The 17,078-nt window shown below is 35.7% G+C and overlaps 1 pseudogene; it reads left to right on the top strand.

The window, feature by feature from the left end:
• Positions 1-2,560: 2,560 nt before the first annotated feature.
• On the top strand, positions 2,561-3,496 carry LOC123825747 (annotated as a pseudogene).
• The last annotated feature ends 13,582 nt before the right edge of the window (positions 3,497-17,078 follow it).

The following is a 17,078-nucleotide window of genomic DNA, read 5'->3' as shown; positions in this document are numbered from 1 at the left end:
CATATCACCAGAGACATTGAAATTAAGAACAAACTGACATAGGGGAGGTTGGAGGGGATAACAGCGGGGAATTGGGTAGGGTTTTCAAGAACGTGTATAAAGGACACATGAACAAAACCAAAGAGGGGTAGGATCAAGGGTGGGAAGTGGGGATGGCTGGGGTGGTGGGGAGTCATGGGGAAAAAATGGAAACAACTGTACTTAAACAATAAAAAATGTGAAAAAAACTTCTTGATTTTGATGACAGCAAACTTTAAATTAAATTTGTGCAAACTTATTTATATCCACAGTCATGGTTTTGGGGTTTCTGTACTGTGTTCTGTATGTTATAATTTTATAAGGAAGAAAATAAACAGTTCTGTTAATACCTATGCATTTACAGTCTATGTAAACCTAATTTATTAAAGTGTTCTTTGCAAATTAGTTTCCTCTTCTATAAAAAGTAAATAAAAACATCTATTTCATAGTAGTGCTAAAAAGATGAGCTAAGCTAACCAATAAAAAGTGCTTATCTGGTTTTCTCCTAAAATACAGATGTTTATATAATAAAATAAAATGTTATACACTTTACTGAATAACATGTTTACTTTCTTAACTGTGTCAACCAATAAAATGTGAAATATTTGAAGTTGAAACTGATAGGGACACTAATGTTTACAAACAACCATTCTAGGTAACATAATCTTGTATTCTTGGGTAGTACATGTATTAGCCTTTATCCACATGGGACAGCCAGAGACTCTCACCCAGTTTGTTCCACAGCGTGTCTGAGAGTACCTAGCAAAAGTGTTACAAAGACTATTTCTGTTAAATTTACTGATCTTAAAGCCTTCTGCCCTGAGCTTAAATGCTCAGAATTGTCAGTAGTTAGTTTATTTATGTGATAATGAAAGATGTAACATAAATTAAACAAAATTGATAGCATAAGTAGCCCCAACTTAGTGAAATAGAACCATTCACTCTCCAAGTTCTGGGGCATAATAAAATTTGCTTAGTTACTGAAAAGATTAATTGACCAGATGTGCTCTGCATCTCAGACAGAATGTAATATGTGACTCTAGGAAATGGACCAAATCAATTCAAAATTTAATGTGCTTTTATGACACATTTATCCCGATGTCCTTGAATTATTAGTAAATGCTTAGGCTCTTAAAAAATATAAAGACAAATAAAAAATCACTGGTGTAGGCCCCATCAAGCTTAATATATAAAACATTATAAATAGAGTAGAAATGTGTTACAATCTAGTTCATCCTCCCTGTTTTTTAATAATTTCTAAAGTATTTTGGTATGTTATCACTCAAAAAATATTTTTACTTTCAATAATTACATACATATGGTACACATTAGGCATGTTACACACACACACACACACACACACACACACACACACATATATATATATTCAATCCTATATGGATACTTGACTGATGGTAATAGTCACCTTGCAGATAAATGTGAAATATATAGTGTTAAATATTATATGTGGATTTTTTTATCTAGATTTAAAAGTTAAAACAAAAGTGCTCCAGTTAAAACATCTGAACATATTCTAAATTAGAGACAAATATTTCTTGATTTGGGGGTAAGCAAAAAGTTTTAAAAGTTACTGGGGAGCACTATGCTAAATGAAATAAACCAGGCAGTGAGGGACAAGTACCATTATGATCTCACTTTTAACTGGAATATAATCAGCAAAAGAAAAAAGCAAATGAAATATAACCAGAGTCATTGAAATTAAGAACTGCCTTGGCCCGCGAGGCAGTCAACGGGGTCCGCCGATATACCTGCAATGGATGAAAAGGGATGGGACAGGAGGCGCGAAAGAACGACAGCAAGTCAAAGGATTCTGATCAAGCTGCAACTTTATTTTTAAAATGGAGGGAGTTATATAGAGGAGGGTAGAGGAAGGCAGATAGGGGAAGTAGCTCTGGTTGGTAGCTTTGGGGCGTGCTCTTAACTGGGATAGGCTAGGGGGCGCATGATAGGCGCGTGATCAAGGCACTGATTGGTGTGCCGCCCGTGTGCTCAGGCTAGGCACCTGCAAGGCTTCTGACCGCAAATATCCTGTTATGCAAGCGCAATTTCCATCCTCGGTTGCATCAGCCTGCTTCAGGCTCATCCCAGCCCCCAACAAAGAACAATCTAAAAATAGCCAGAGGGGAGGGGAGAGTAGACAGTGGGAAGAAGGGTTTTGAGGAATTACTATAGAGGACACATGAATGAAACCAAAGGGGAGGGTGGAAGCAAGGGAGCGAGGTGGGTCTGGGCAGGGGAAAAAATATGGACAACTGTAATTGAACAACAATAAAATAATTTTAAAAAATTTATTGGGGTGACATTGGTTATTAGAATTATATAACTCTCAGGTATATAATTCTATAATGTATCACTGTACATTGTATAAAAATATTAAATATGAAGGAAAATTACAAAGTTGGATAATATTAAATTAGATCATGAATGGGAACTCTGTGCTGCTTTACACTCAAACTTTCTATAAATCTGAACATGCTCTTTAAAAAATTGTCTATTAGTGGCATGCTCTCCCATTGTGGTCATGGAGACTGCAGGCTCCAGTGTGGTGAGATGAGTGGAGTAGCTCGGAGACCTGGCCCAGGCCCACATGCAGCAACTCAGCGAGACAGCCAGTGAAAACAGAGCATGTTCTTCAAGACCCACAGAATGCCCAGAAGCTGACCTCTTTTTTGGTTTACAATCACTTTTTAATCTGGGCCTCTGCAGTGCTAGAAAAATTGAAAGTCTTGTGTGAAGACAAAGATTGCTCAAATCCATCAAACCTTCTCAGACTTTACACACAGGCTATTTTAGACATGACATACTTTGAGGGGAACAAGCTAGTAAGTGATGATTTCACTGAAGAGTCTTTGCAGAAAGTGAAAGAGTTGATCACTTTCCTTTCAGAACCAGAAATTTTAGTTAAAGGAAATAATATGAACCCCAAACATTGTGATTTACTTGGGGATGAGCTCCTGGAATATCTCTCTTGGTGATGAGGAGCCCTGTTTTACATGTATTGTCATTCTCTGACCAAAAGGAGAGAGTAATTCATGAGAAAACCTAGTTTGCCTAAAGAATACCTTGTTGATGCAATCAATTACTTGCTACAGATGTTAAATTATTGGTGTCCTACCCAATTAAATGAAGGAGTTTCTTTCTAAGACCTAGACACAGCTAAGTTACTGAGTGAAGGAATATTCAGTGACATCCGTTTGATGGCTATAATGTACAGTGGAGAAATGTGTTACTGGGGGTTGAAGTATTGTGCAGATACACAGACAGAAAACCAGGAAGTGGGTATCAGTGTTTCTGGAACAAGCTACACTACACACAAAGAACCCTTGGATTTCCGAGAAGTAGGAGAAAAAAATGGAAAAAGTATGTATCTGTGTGCAAAGGACCCCTAAAGGAACAAGAATGGAATACAACAAATGCAAAACAAATTTTAAACTTCTTTCAGCATCTCTCTAACTAGTAAGTTTACCTAGTCTTTTTCAAACAGAAACAAACAAAAAAAACATGAAATGGAAATGTTCCAGAAAAGAAGATGCATTGACACTGAACTTAAGAATGTCACACTACATAAAGATGTCCAGTGTGGTTACCCTTTATGAAATGCCACCACCATATTTCCTTATATATTCTTAAACCTATGAAAGAACAATTCTTTCATTTCTAAAATGGCATGTATGTTATGCTAACTCAGCCTGAACTACAAATATCCTATAATTAATACTAAGGATGAATCCAATTCAGATTTACAAAGATTTTTTTCTGTTACTTCAGGTTTTTTTATTGTGGTAAAATATAGCAAAACTAATGATTTTAACTATTTTTAGATTATTTTCCTATCTCTATACCATGAAGACTGCTATGCTTCAAAGGTTAAAATCAAGTAACCTCATGCTTTAGATATATGCTACAGATATAAAATTGGCAAAATTATGACAAATATTCAGATTCCATTTCCAGAATAAAATAAATAATGAAAGACTTGCCCTGGCTGTTGTAGCTCAGTGGATTGAGTGCTGGCCTGTCAACCAAAGGGTCCACTGGTTAGATTCATAGTCAGGAAACATGCCTGAGTTGCAGGCCAGAACCCCAGTAGGGGGTGCTCAAGAGGCAACTACACATTGATATTTCTATCCCTGTCTTTCTCACTCCCTTCTCTGTCTCTAAAAATAAATAAATAAAATATTGAAAAAATTGTCTATTAATTTAACAAAATATTTAATTTAAAGAGATAGACCTTGTGTGTATCAAAAAAGCAACATGTAAACTGTGGAACACAAGCCAAAAATAATGTTATTGCCTACCTGTGACATGAATAAATCCTACAGAGAGAAATTCCATGTTTGAACATATATCCAAGAAAAATGTATGTAAGTGTCCTTTAAATGTCATATAGAATAGTATTCAAATGGCCATTTTTCAGAATAAGCCAAAACTGGACTCATCAAATATCAACAACAGGAGAATGAACAATATTTTGGAATATATTAATACAATGAATTGTTCAATAGCAATGGAAATGAAGAATTTACTGCTATACACAACAATAATTATAAATCTCACAAACCTACCATTGAACAAAAGCAGGTAGTTTTAGAAGAATATTGTCACCTCTAAGAAGATAAATGAAAGTAATGACCACAAAAGGTCATGGTAGTGGTTTCTGACATGATGACTGTCTACCTGAGCCAGGGAGATGGTTAAATTGGAGTTTGCTTTATAATGATACATCTAGCTCTATATATTACTCATTCACTCTTCTGTAAGTACACTATATTTCAAATTAAGTTTATTTTTAAAAATGTGGACACTAATGAACTACACCATCTTAGTTTATCCTATTAACAGAAACTCAGCCCACAACAGCAGAACCATTTCACATGCCATGTACATTCCAGTGAATTGGTTGTGACATCTGTACTGTTGCATTCCCAAAAATTACAAGGGTGAAATCTAGACTTAAGAAGAATGTCCAGATGACTTAGTGTTTTGCAGCAATAAAGCAAGTTTAAGGTTCAATGTGCTCATGGTGAACAATATCTCAGGTTTTAACCAGTTCTTTTTCCTAAAGTTCTTACAGAGAAATTTCTTTTGATGAACAAATTGTTAGACAATGCACACACTGTCTGCTAGGATGTTGAAGTGTTCATATTATAATTTTTTATTCTTTGTTTGTCTTCTCTACTTGATAGGGAAGAAGATAATGTGTCCAATTCACTGATGTGTTGGAAGGTTTAGCAAAGTTCCAGATAGAGAGTACAGATTCGATATACATATATTCCTAAATAAAATGTTAATGCAATGGCATTCACTTTGGCAAATTCATTGCCAGGTTTACAAGTGTTTTGAAATCATATGCTAATATTAAAAAAAAATCACATCAGCCAAGCCAAGTCAAACATGGTTGACATAATTCTAGTCTGAGTACAGAAATGGTCTTCCTAACTGGTACTGGTTTTTATCATGTTTTTTTAATAATTCAGTTTTAATGTGAATTAAAATAAATACTACTCATGCTATCATGTTTTCTTTATATCCTGCATGTGCCTCCTGACAGGTAAAGATAAAACAACAATGTGAGGAAACTCACTTAAGTCTTCTAAAGCTCCTGTAGACAAGTCACTACAGAATACTTAAATGAGCATCTCATTAATAATCTTAGCAAATTGTTTTTGTTAGTTTATTAAGTTTATGCCTTAGCAATCCTGCTATTCTTGCATATAATTTACAAAAGTTCTTCTAATGAAGCATTTTAAATTAGTAAGGCATTCATCAATTAGATAAGGCTCTACCACTTTCCGTAGGTTGACATGCATGCTGACCACTTCATCCAGGCACAAAATTGTGTAAATACAATTCCATCCAAATGATATAATTTTTTCTTTTCTCTGATATTAGTTTTAACTATCTATCCCAAAATAGTTGATAAGAACAGGTGTGCCTGCTCCATGATATCTAATAACACACATTATACATCAACTAATATATACTGCTATTAATCAATTTGCAATCAAATAAAACAATGTTATTAATAATAATAAATATGGGTGTTTTTTCAAATACCTAAGACTTTATGTTTTGTTCCACATTTACATTTACATCTTCATTTTGTAGGTAAGGCAACTGAAGCTTACCTGTGTGGTAATTTCATCAAGTTTATGTAACTAAACAGGGGTAGGGCTGGAAACTAACATTTGTCTATGAATGAACATGCCACCTAGTGGCAATACCACCACCATTAATATTATTTTTTCCACCAAATTAACTAAATATTAAAAGCTAAGTATTAGGGCGTGTGAGTGGTATTTCTCACACATCAATGTTTCTCTCTCCTCTCCCCCTTTCTAAAAATAAATAAAAAAAATATTTTAAAGTCAAGTATTATAATATACATATGTACAAAATTTTTATTGTCTTGACATTTTTCCTGATCATGACCACCTCTTGAATTGTTATGTGTAACTTAAGAAATGTAAACTGTTTCCACATTAAGCACATACGCAGACACCCCTGATGAAACTAGGAAGTTGTTCTGCAGAGCCCGAATCCTCAATTTCTATGGACATGATCAAAATGAATACTTTGATCATGCTATTTTTGATCAAAAGTAACCCCTATTCATTTTTACTTTTACTTTTCTATTTTAAATGAACATATAATTTAATATAAACTGTTTTAACTGTTCAATTAATGTGCCCTCTATATTTTTAGTAATCCATAGGCATTGAGGAAAGTCTGAAAGATAAGTTTTTGGGTTTTTTTGTTTAATGAAGATGCATTTTCAGATAAAAAATCTTACTAAAATGAAGGACAAAGATTTCTTAACAATACCTCAATGTAATTTTTAATAACAAAAAGAATAATGCATGGACTTGTCTTGGGCTATTTATCTCTTATCGGCTTAAGAAACACATTTTATTGTTTACTTCCAGATTTACTGAAAAGTAATTTTTAACTACATTCAGAACATTATAGACCCACAAACTTTTTACTGAAATTTTATTTTTTTCCTGAGGAAGTAGAGAAACAGGGGGATTTTAAATGATAACAAAACCTTATATTAACTAGTTGTATAATATTTTTCCATTACATGGTTTCATATAGGCTTATTTAGGCTTTGAAAATGCATCTGAGTCTTCAAAGTACAAAGTATATCTATAATTCCAATTATCTGATTTTACTTGCTCAACTGTATGAATTCTGAATGTCTGGCTCTTTAACCCAATAAAAGAAATCAAGTTGAATGTTTAATAAATACAGATTAAATGTGTTAAGTAATATGGTCTTTTTGACCTCCACTACTTGCCAAAATAAGCATATGCATCCTGGCAGAATTAAAATCCATACATGTCCTACTAAAACATAGTAAAACTTTTATTTTTTCTCTCTGATGGAATTCAGTTGAGCTCAATCAAACAACTACCCAGCAGGTTCTCCCACCCCCTCCCCTGACCAATTCTTTTTGATTTTTCTAGACCCATTTCTACAGCTGGGCCACAAATTGGAAGTTGAATTGATTCATTTTATCCAAGGACCATTCAGAGAGGTCGCACAGGTGGTTTAGCTTTGATTCTGCCTTTTATTTTTGGCACTGAGATTAGTTCTTTTCTGTTCCTGTCTCTACTTATTATCTCCCCTACTGAGTTTCTCTTTCTTCTGGAGTTCAGATACTTAAGGCAGAATAAGACTTTTTTACTTCACTGTTTTTATCATCCCAACAATATATCTCTCTGTAATGAGAGCCCACCTGTGATTTACATGACTAAAACTAAAACTTAACTGTCCATGAAATTTATTGTGTATTGTTTGATTCATTTACACCATGCTATGCAGACCCTGAGCTCAACTGTAAATTCACCTTCATATTGTTTTCAGAATGAATCATTGGTCACAGTTCATATGCAAATGTGAAGTTAGATGGCTCTTTTTTTGAAATTTTTTTACTGCTTCATCAAAATTAGAGTATGAGATGTTCTGAGACTCCTTTCACCCTACTGAAGAGTCGTGTTTTATTCTTCACTTGGAAAATAACTTTTAGTTTTTCCAGTCAAATTCTAGTAAAATAATTATGTTCATCATCTTAAAAGTTTTTTTTTGATGAAAGAGTTTTCTGCCATACATTATACTAATTGTACATTGATTATACAACATGAAATCTCCTACCAGGCAGAAATTCAGGTGTGGCCTATTTCAGAGTTGAGTCCTCCTTTAGGGCTGCTTAGATTGATGTCCAAACAACCAGTGCTTCACCTGGTAACTGCTCGAAGAACTTGCTAATTGGCACATATAACTGTAGCTTCTTTTCTAGTCTGTTCAATAGCCCATTAGCAACTATTGTATTCCATTAATGTCTATTTTTGTGAAGAACTAAGAAATGTTGTCCTGTAGATAGCCTACACTTCCTGAGAGCATTATTATACTTGCTCTGGAAAATTTGTGGCTGGCAGTATCTTTGAGTAGTAAATATATAGCTACCTGAATCTGGGGGAAGATTATTTTAGCACCTGCATTTTTCCTTTCTTTATTGTCACTGTGGGAAAACATATTCTTGCAATTGTACTTATTAAGTGCAATTCCATTCAGATTAAGGAATATGTGTTTAGGTTCTTTCTGTTGGATACACAATTCTGTGATAGGTAGGTATACAGTTGAGTTTTTCAAAATATTAAGCTTTGGATAAAGACAATAACAAAGACCAGACACATCCTTAAAGCTAAAGGAAAAAACTGCCAGACAATACAAGTGTATTTTTATAAAATTAATGTTGGAAAGAAAGTATTTATACCATAAATTGGTCTTTAGTTTCACCTGCACATAACATTTTTCCTGTTAAAATCTGTTAGCCACTCCATATCTACAGTATTTACCTTAACACACAGGTTATATACTCTATTCAACTGATTAGAGATTCATCATATCTCCTGAGTTTAAAGTAAGTTTTTCCTAAGTGTTATTCCTTCTTATTCATTATTTTTTTACTATGAACTTCATTTGTTTAATTGTAGTCATTTATTTTTATAAGGAAAAAGAGGGAGAATGAGAGGGAGAGAAATATCAATGTGTGGTTGCCTCTCCTGTGCCCTGCACTAGGGACCTGACCTGAAATCCAGACGTGAGACCTGACTGGGAATTGAACCAGCAAGCCCTTGCTTCGCAGACCAGCACGTAGTCTACTAAGCCACACCAGCCAGGACTGAATTTTATTTTAATAATTGTAACTGTCATGCCAAATATTTGAGTTCCAAGACCTTGAATGTTGACAATTGTCTGTTGCAAATGCTGAATACACAAAAGCTCTTCTCCTTATTAGCACTGCCAACATTTCTTTCTACCCTTACAGTCTTAAGTCTCAGTACTTCTAATGCACTCTTGAGGATTACAGATGTTCATAAAAGTGCACAATGATCATGAGCATGCTGCTGTTAATGTATTTTCTATTATAAGTTCTTTTGGAAAAAGGCGCATAGGTGCTCACTCTTTTGTGCTCCACTTAGATATTCAGAGTAGAGTCAGCTTACAAATTGGATTAATTCTCCTGTCCCTGTCATCACCATGGAAGATTTGTCTTGCCTAGAAGGATACTTTACACATTTGTGTGCCAGTTGGCCCTTTATTTTTACCTGATACAATTCCCTTTAAAGAAACAGATTTATTCCATTGACATATTTTATTTATTCACTCATCCTTTCACTTATTCAAAGAACTTTCTTTATAAAGCACCTACCACATTTCAAGGACAGACAGATGAATCGAGACAATCTATTTTCCATATAGTAATAAGAGTAATTTTTATTTCATGTAAATCAAGTCCTGCTATTACCTTGCTGAAACTTGTTATAATTGCCTTTCATCTTACTTTGATATAAAAAAAATCAAAACTTTAATCATTGTCTCCTGGGTTACAGAGCCCTACAGTTGCTGATGCCTGCTACTTCTTCAACATTATGTCCTTCACTCTTACTTCACACTCACCAAGATCCAGACCTATATCCCCTGTAGTGCTCCACTTTTTATTTGTCCTACCAGGGAGAGGGAAGCTTTGTATTTCTCTGTCTACACATTTTTGCTAGGCTGGCTTCTAAATACCAATGAGGTATCTGCTAATACGACTTTTTAAAAGAGATTTCTTCTTCACCAACAAATTTAAATTAGTTACCTCTCCCAATAAAATTTTATCACTTCATGCTTTTGCATTTTCTTCAGCACATAAATACTATTCAATGTTTTCTTCTCATTTATGTGTTCATTTTTTCATCTTGACCACTAGACAAAGAAGACATGAAAGTTTGAAATTATTTAATATCTACACAGTTGGACCTTCACCCATGAGGTCTAAATCTGAACCTTGAAGGAAGGCCTTCTCACATTTACACAATGGAATTCTATGCAGCAGAAAGAAAGAAGGAGCTCCTACCCTTTGCAACAGCTTGGATGGAGCTGGAAAGCATTATGCTAAGCAAAATAAGCCAGGCAGTGAAAGACAAATACCATATGATCTCACCTTTAACAGGGACCTAAACAACAAAACAAAGAAACAAGCAAAATATAACCAAAGACACTGAAATAGAGAATAGGCTGACCATGTTCAGAGGGGAGAGGGGAGAGAATTTCAGGGGACAATGGGAAGGGTTTGTGGGAACAAATTTAAAGGACACATGGACAAAAAGTAGGGGGAGGGTGGTAATGGGAGGGAAGTGGGGAGGGTTGGGTGGGTTGGCTGGATTGGGAGTAAAAGGGAGAAAACTGTACTTGAACAATGATTAAAATTAAAAAATAAAACAATGATTAAAATAAAAAGATGATTTAGTAAAAAAAAAAAAAAAGGCCTTCTCAAAGTATGTTCCTTCCTTGAGTACTCTGTCTTAGTTAGAGAATTAGTAGCTGCTCCCAAATTATGCTATTTTTGGATGCTTCAGAATTCTTGAGGCAGGAGAAAAATATCCCCTCAAAGATGTCTATCCCTAGTCCCTGCAACTAGTGAATTTGCCACATTTAACAGGAAAAGGAAATTTACAGATGTGATTAGGGTTATCATCTTTGAGATTGGGAGATTATCTGGATTATCTGGGTGTGCCCAATCTAATTACATGAGTCCTCAAACCAGAGAAACTTTCCCAACTGTACTCAGAGAAAGATATGATGATGAAAAAAGGGCCAGAAAAAAAATGCAACATGAGAAGGATTAAACCATGACTAGCTTTTGCAGGTAAGGAAAGGAGTCAATGAAGCAGAGCATGTGTTTCTAGAAGCTGGAGAAGTAAAGGGAATAAATTTTCAGCTAGGGAAGAAGGCCCTACTGATATCTTTATTTTAGCTCAATGAAACGTATGTCATACTTCTGACAAACAGAACTGTAACAATAAATTTTTATTGTTTTAAGTCTTTAAGTTTGTGGTGATTTGTTAGAGCAACCATAGAAAACTAATAGTTTTCTGTAATGCTAAACTGTAATTCCCCTTTTGAAGTTAATAAGTCTTTATATTAAATTGTTTTTATATTCTTTATATTAAATTGTTTCTATTCTGAATAGTGGTATTTCTGTCTTCTGAATGAACAGAATTTGTGTTGGGAGTGGTTCCAGGAGATACTCTCAAAAATGGAATTTTAGTCTTGGCTTGGTGGTAGTCTTCTTTTTAAGCTCATGATCCAGATTCTTTCCAATGAAAAATGGGATTCCCAAAATCCATGACATGCAGTGGGATCCTAATTAATGACTCTGCCCACTCTCAGTGATTGTAATGATGTTCAAACTGAAGCAAGTGTCTTGGGATACAACTGGCTGCTGCACTTGACTCTTCTGGCCATGGTAGTGATGACAAATACTCCAGTAACTTCTCTGAAACACTGACAGGAAGAAAACACCAAGGTCATATCCTATCACATTCATCTAAAGTCCTTGTCTGGGAACTGGAGAGCTTTTCAGATATCTCTTTGATATCTCATATGTTCCTCAGATAGGTATCATTATTAATATTTTATTGATACTGATGTACTTACTAGACATTCTAGATTAAAAATATTAGGTTGTGGACTTGAAGGTGGCACTACTAGCTTACTTGGTTGTTTGACTGGAATTTGAATTCATTTATGGCCTACAATAAGTGAGATTAGTATTACCAAACTCTCAGGAATAACATGATAAGAAAATTAAAAAGTCCTAAGGACAAGAGAAATAAATTTTGTAAGAGTTAAAGTCTAATTCTCCAAAGAGGACATACAGATGGCCAATAGAAATAAAAATTAAAGATGCTCAACATCACTAGTCATCAGAGAAGTGCAAATAATACAAATTAAAACCACCTGTCAGAAAGGCTACTATCAAAAAAATCAACAAACAACAAATGTTGGAGAGGATGTGGTAACAAGAGAACCCTCATGCTCTTTTGGTGCAACCATGTGGAAATCAGTAGGGAACTACCTCAAAGAATTAAGAATGGAACTACCTTATGACTCAGTAATTCCACTCTGGGCACATATCTGAAGAAACCTAAAACACTAATAAGAAAAGACATATGCATCCCTATGTTCATTGTAGCATTTTTTTTACAATAGCCAAAACATGGAAGCAACCCAAATGCCTATCAATAGAGTGGTCTATAAAAATGTGGTGGTACATATATGAGTATATACAAGGGAATATTACTCACCTATAAAAAAGAATATTATCCTACAATTGTGATAGTATGGATGGGCCTAAAGGGTATTATGCTAAGAGAAATAAGTCAGACAGAAAAAGACAAATACCATATAATTTAACTTATATGTGGATCTAAAAAACAAAATAAACAAACAAACAAAACAGAAAGAGACTCATGGAAATAGAGAACAGACTGATGATAGTTGGGGAGCCTGGTGAAAGGCAAAGGGATTAAGAAGTACTACTTGTGCCCTGACCAGTGTGGCTCATTTAATTGGGGCATCATTGTCCCATAGACCAAAACTTCCCAATTTGATTCTTGATCATAGCACATGCCCAGACTCCCACATTGTGGGTTTGATCCCTGTCAGTACATATGAGAAGACAGACAGTTGATGTTTCTCTTTCACATCAATATTTCTCTCTCTTTCTCCTCTATCTCTCTCTGTCTCTCTTTCTCTCTCTATCTCCCTCTCAAAAGCAATTAAAGCTTCAGGTGAGGAAATTAAATAAATAAATAAATAAATGAATAGTACTAATTGGTAGTCACAAAATAGTCACAGGAATGGGGAGTATGAAGAATAATATTATAATAACTATGTATTGTGCCAGGTGGTACTTGAAATATCAGAGAGAATCACTGTGTAAAGTATATGATCAGCCACTATGCTATACATCTGAAACTAATACAAAATAGTGTTGAATGCAAACTGTGATTGAAAAATAAAATTAAAGTGATTAAGATGGTAAATTTTGTATGTATTTTACCACAATTGAAATTATGTAAACACAGAAAATTATTAAAAAGGTAAAGAAAAACAATCAAAGTCTTCAGGATATAAGAATGTTGGCACAGATTTATCACAAGTGACTTGCACACTCACCCTGAATACATCTTCCAGAGAACATAGGACATACTAATTTTAAACTAAGACATGAAGAAATACATCAGTGAGTTGAGCATTTCTATTGTTGATCTCTAATTTATAAAATAAATTAGAGATGGGTATTGGAATACTGTCAGGAACTACCCTGCCTGCTTTCTGAAGCTGTAACCCCCATGGCTAAGGCTGAGTAAAGTGACCTTGGGACCATAAGCCACTAAAGACGCAAATCTTATCTCCCTGGCAGAGGCACAGCCTCTGTCCCCTTTTACTTCACTCTGCTTGACCCTGGGCAGATGACTGGTTAGCCAATGATGGGTAAGATTCCTCAAAAGGAGAACAACCTAAAACAGGCATGGTCATGAAGGGGCCCTCAGGGAAGCACTTGGGGTCTATAGAAAAAGTAGGTGATGGACCCTCACCCCTCAGCTTTGACATAGCCTGAGTCCTCATTCTGTCTGCAAGAAGTTTCCTAGTCTCCTGGCTGTCTTACTTCCCCTGCCCTACTTAAGCCTGAAACAATGCCAGAGGTGGGTACAGCATTGTGCTGGAAAGGTCGGGTTCCCCAAGTGATCAGGTCGAAGAAAGAATGCATAAAATCTTGTGAAACTTGCTTTGCTGATACTCTCAATTTAAATGATAAGGGTCCAAGCATAGAATGAGTTTGTTTCCCCAAAGTTTAATGGCCCTTTAGTTATCTGACCCTGACTCAGAATAATCCCTCATAGTTCTTTGAATGTTATCTATTGTTTGATCATTACTGCCTGACAATGATTGATGAGCTTTACCTGTATTCCTATGCAAGTTGAACCCAATAAAAGCCCATTGAGGAGCAAGTTCCTGGCCCTTCTCCTTTGAGGGATTGGCCACTTTTCCTCCCCAAGCAGATCATGTCTTGGTAGACTTATTCTCATCTGTGGCAGCTGAGGTGGCCCTGGAAGTAGAACCCCCCCCCCCCAGAATACCATCATTGAGATAATCCCTCTTATTTCAATGGATATTATAGGTTCTGGACAGCACAGGTCAAGTAGCAACATGTATCTCTCAAAATAACAAGGTTACAAATAACATGACCCATTAAGGGCAGCAATGATGTACCAATCATCAGAATAAAAGAGATGAGCATCAGCCCAAGGAAGCAGAGGTCTGCAGACTATGGTGCAGGCCAAAATCACATTCTCCTCTAACTCAACTGTTTGGTATCTGAGAAGAAAGATAGCATCTTGGAGAAAGTCTGTGGAGTATAATAAAGTTAATTAGGAGATGACTCCAGTTGAAGCCACTATTCCAAATGCACTATCTGTACGGGAGCAAATCAGCATAGACACAGGCAGATGCTATGCAGCTAGTGATTGGCTAATATATTTTCACTATACTAATCTATAAGAACTTCCAGAGGCATATGGCTTTTACTTGGTAGGTCCAATGGAATACCTTCATAGTGTAAGCTCAGAGTCACATAAATTCTGGATTCTACCACAATCTCATCCACAAAGATCTTCCTCACTTTAACATTCTGAAAATGTCATATTGCTCCACTACATTAATAATATGATGACTGGAGCTGATAAACAGGAAACTAGAAAATAGTTTGTTTGCTTTAGAAATTCTAGTGAGAGGGAGAACCTCAGGTTTGGAGCCTTCCACTTCAGTAATATTTCTGAGGGTCAGTGATCTACATTTCATGTAATTTAAAAATTAAATACTTATAATAATATGCACATGCATGTCATAAAGTAGAAATATTGGAAGAAAAACAAAAAGTTCAATTCATTACAAATAAAAAATTCATATTGAATAAAAAATAAATTAGATCTAATTCTTAGATTCTAGATTTATAGAGATTGTTTTTAAAAATGATAATTTTTGTTTCAATCAAAATGGCAACATAAGCAGGAATGGCTACTACTTCACACAACCACATTAAAATTACAACAAAAATATAGAACAACCATAATTCAGAACCATCAGAAATCGAGTTGAATGGAAGTTTGACAACTACACAATTTAAAAGATCATATCCATCCAGACTGAGACACAGAGCCAATAAACTGGTGCCATATCTGAGACTCCATCAACCTAGCTAACACCATTTGATCTGCTTGTAGATCCCCTAGAGACTCTGTCCTACCTTACTTACAGGCCCAAGTTGTCTTTCCATATGAATGGCTGGTCTTGGCTCATGCTATACAACTTCCTAAATCCTCTCAGACAAGCAACAACTGGCTTCACTGAGCCATAGCCCAGCACTAGCAGCAGCCAGTCTAGATTCATAGCTTGGGTTTGCCTGAGAACTCCCAAGCCCAGCACAAGTAGCAGGCATCCCAGATTGCTTTGTAGCTCATGCAGGGTGGCCCAGGGCAAATACAGGTGGGTGCTAACTTTGGCCTGCACAACCCAGGAAAACCCAGGGCCAGCACACCCAGTAGACAGCTACAAAACACAATGGAGCACCACCAGCCTCCCTCTGCACAGCTGATTCTCCACAGAGGAAAGAGGTTGGTGGTAAGTAGCCAAAGCCAATCCTTGAAGCAGACTAACCTAGGTAGATCCTTCCCATTGACCTGTCAACAGCAATCAAGGCTCAACTACAAGAGGAGAGGAGGGTGTACTCAGCCTAAATAAAGGGCACAATTCAAGAACCCAGCTTGGATGATAGGCAGTTTGTGCCAGTGGACCATACAGGACACCCACTACATTAGAATACACTGTAAGTGGAACCTAATCAGCAAAACAAACAAGAAAGCAAAATATAACCAGAAACAGTGAAATTAAGAACAAACTGACAATATCCAAATGGGAGGTGGGAGGGAATAATAGGGGAAAAGAGGGAAGGGTTTTTAAGAATATGTATAAAGGACACATGGACTAAACCAAAGGAGGGTAGGGTTGAGGGTAGGAGGTGGGGATGGCTGGGGTTGTGGGGGAGTAGTAGGGGGAAAATAGAGACAACTGTACTTGAACAATAAAAAAGTAAAAAAATAAAAACACACTACTAAGACACTGAGTCAAAGCAGCTCTACATAATACATAGAAACAAACACAGGGAGGATGCCAAAATGAGGAGACAAAGAAACATGATCCAAATGAAAGAATAGATCAAAACTCCTGAAAGAGAGCTAAATGAAATGGAAATAAGCAATCTGTCACATGAAGAGTTCAAAACACTGGTTATAAGGATGTTCAAGAAACTTAGTGAGGACTTCAGCAGCATGAAAAAGATCTAGTAAGAAACAAAGGATACACTAATTGAAATAAATAACAACTTACAGGGAAACAACAGAAGAGTGGATGAAACCAAGAATCAAATCAATGATTTGGAATATAAGGAAGCAAAAAAAAAAGTCAGAACAACAATAAAAAAAAATCCAAAAAAGTGATCATAGTGTAAGCAGCCTCTGGGGCAACTTCAAGAGGTTCAACATTTGCATCATAGGGACACCAGAATGGAAGAGTAAGAGCAAGAAATTGGAAATCTATTTGAAAAAAATAATAAAAGAAAACTTCCCTAATTTGGTGAAGGA

Source organism: Phyllostomus hastatus, unplaced genomic scaffold, assembly GCF_019186645.2.
Source record: "Phyllostomus hastatus isolate PE091 unplaced genomic scaffold, TTU_PhHast_1.1 phas_contig_65, whole genome shotgun sequence".
Taxonomy (NCBI): Eukaryota; Metazoa; Chordata; class Mammalia; order Chiroptera; family Phyllostomidae; genus Phyllostomus; species Phyllostomus hastatus.
This window is presented reverse-complemented; position numbering and strand designations above follow the sequence as displayed.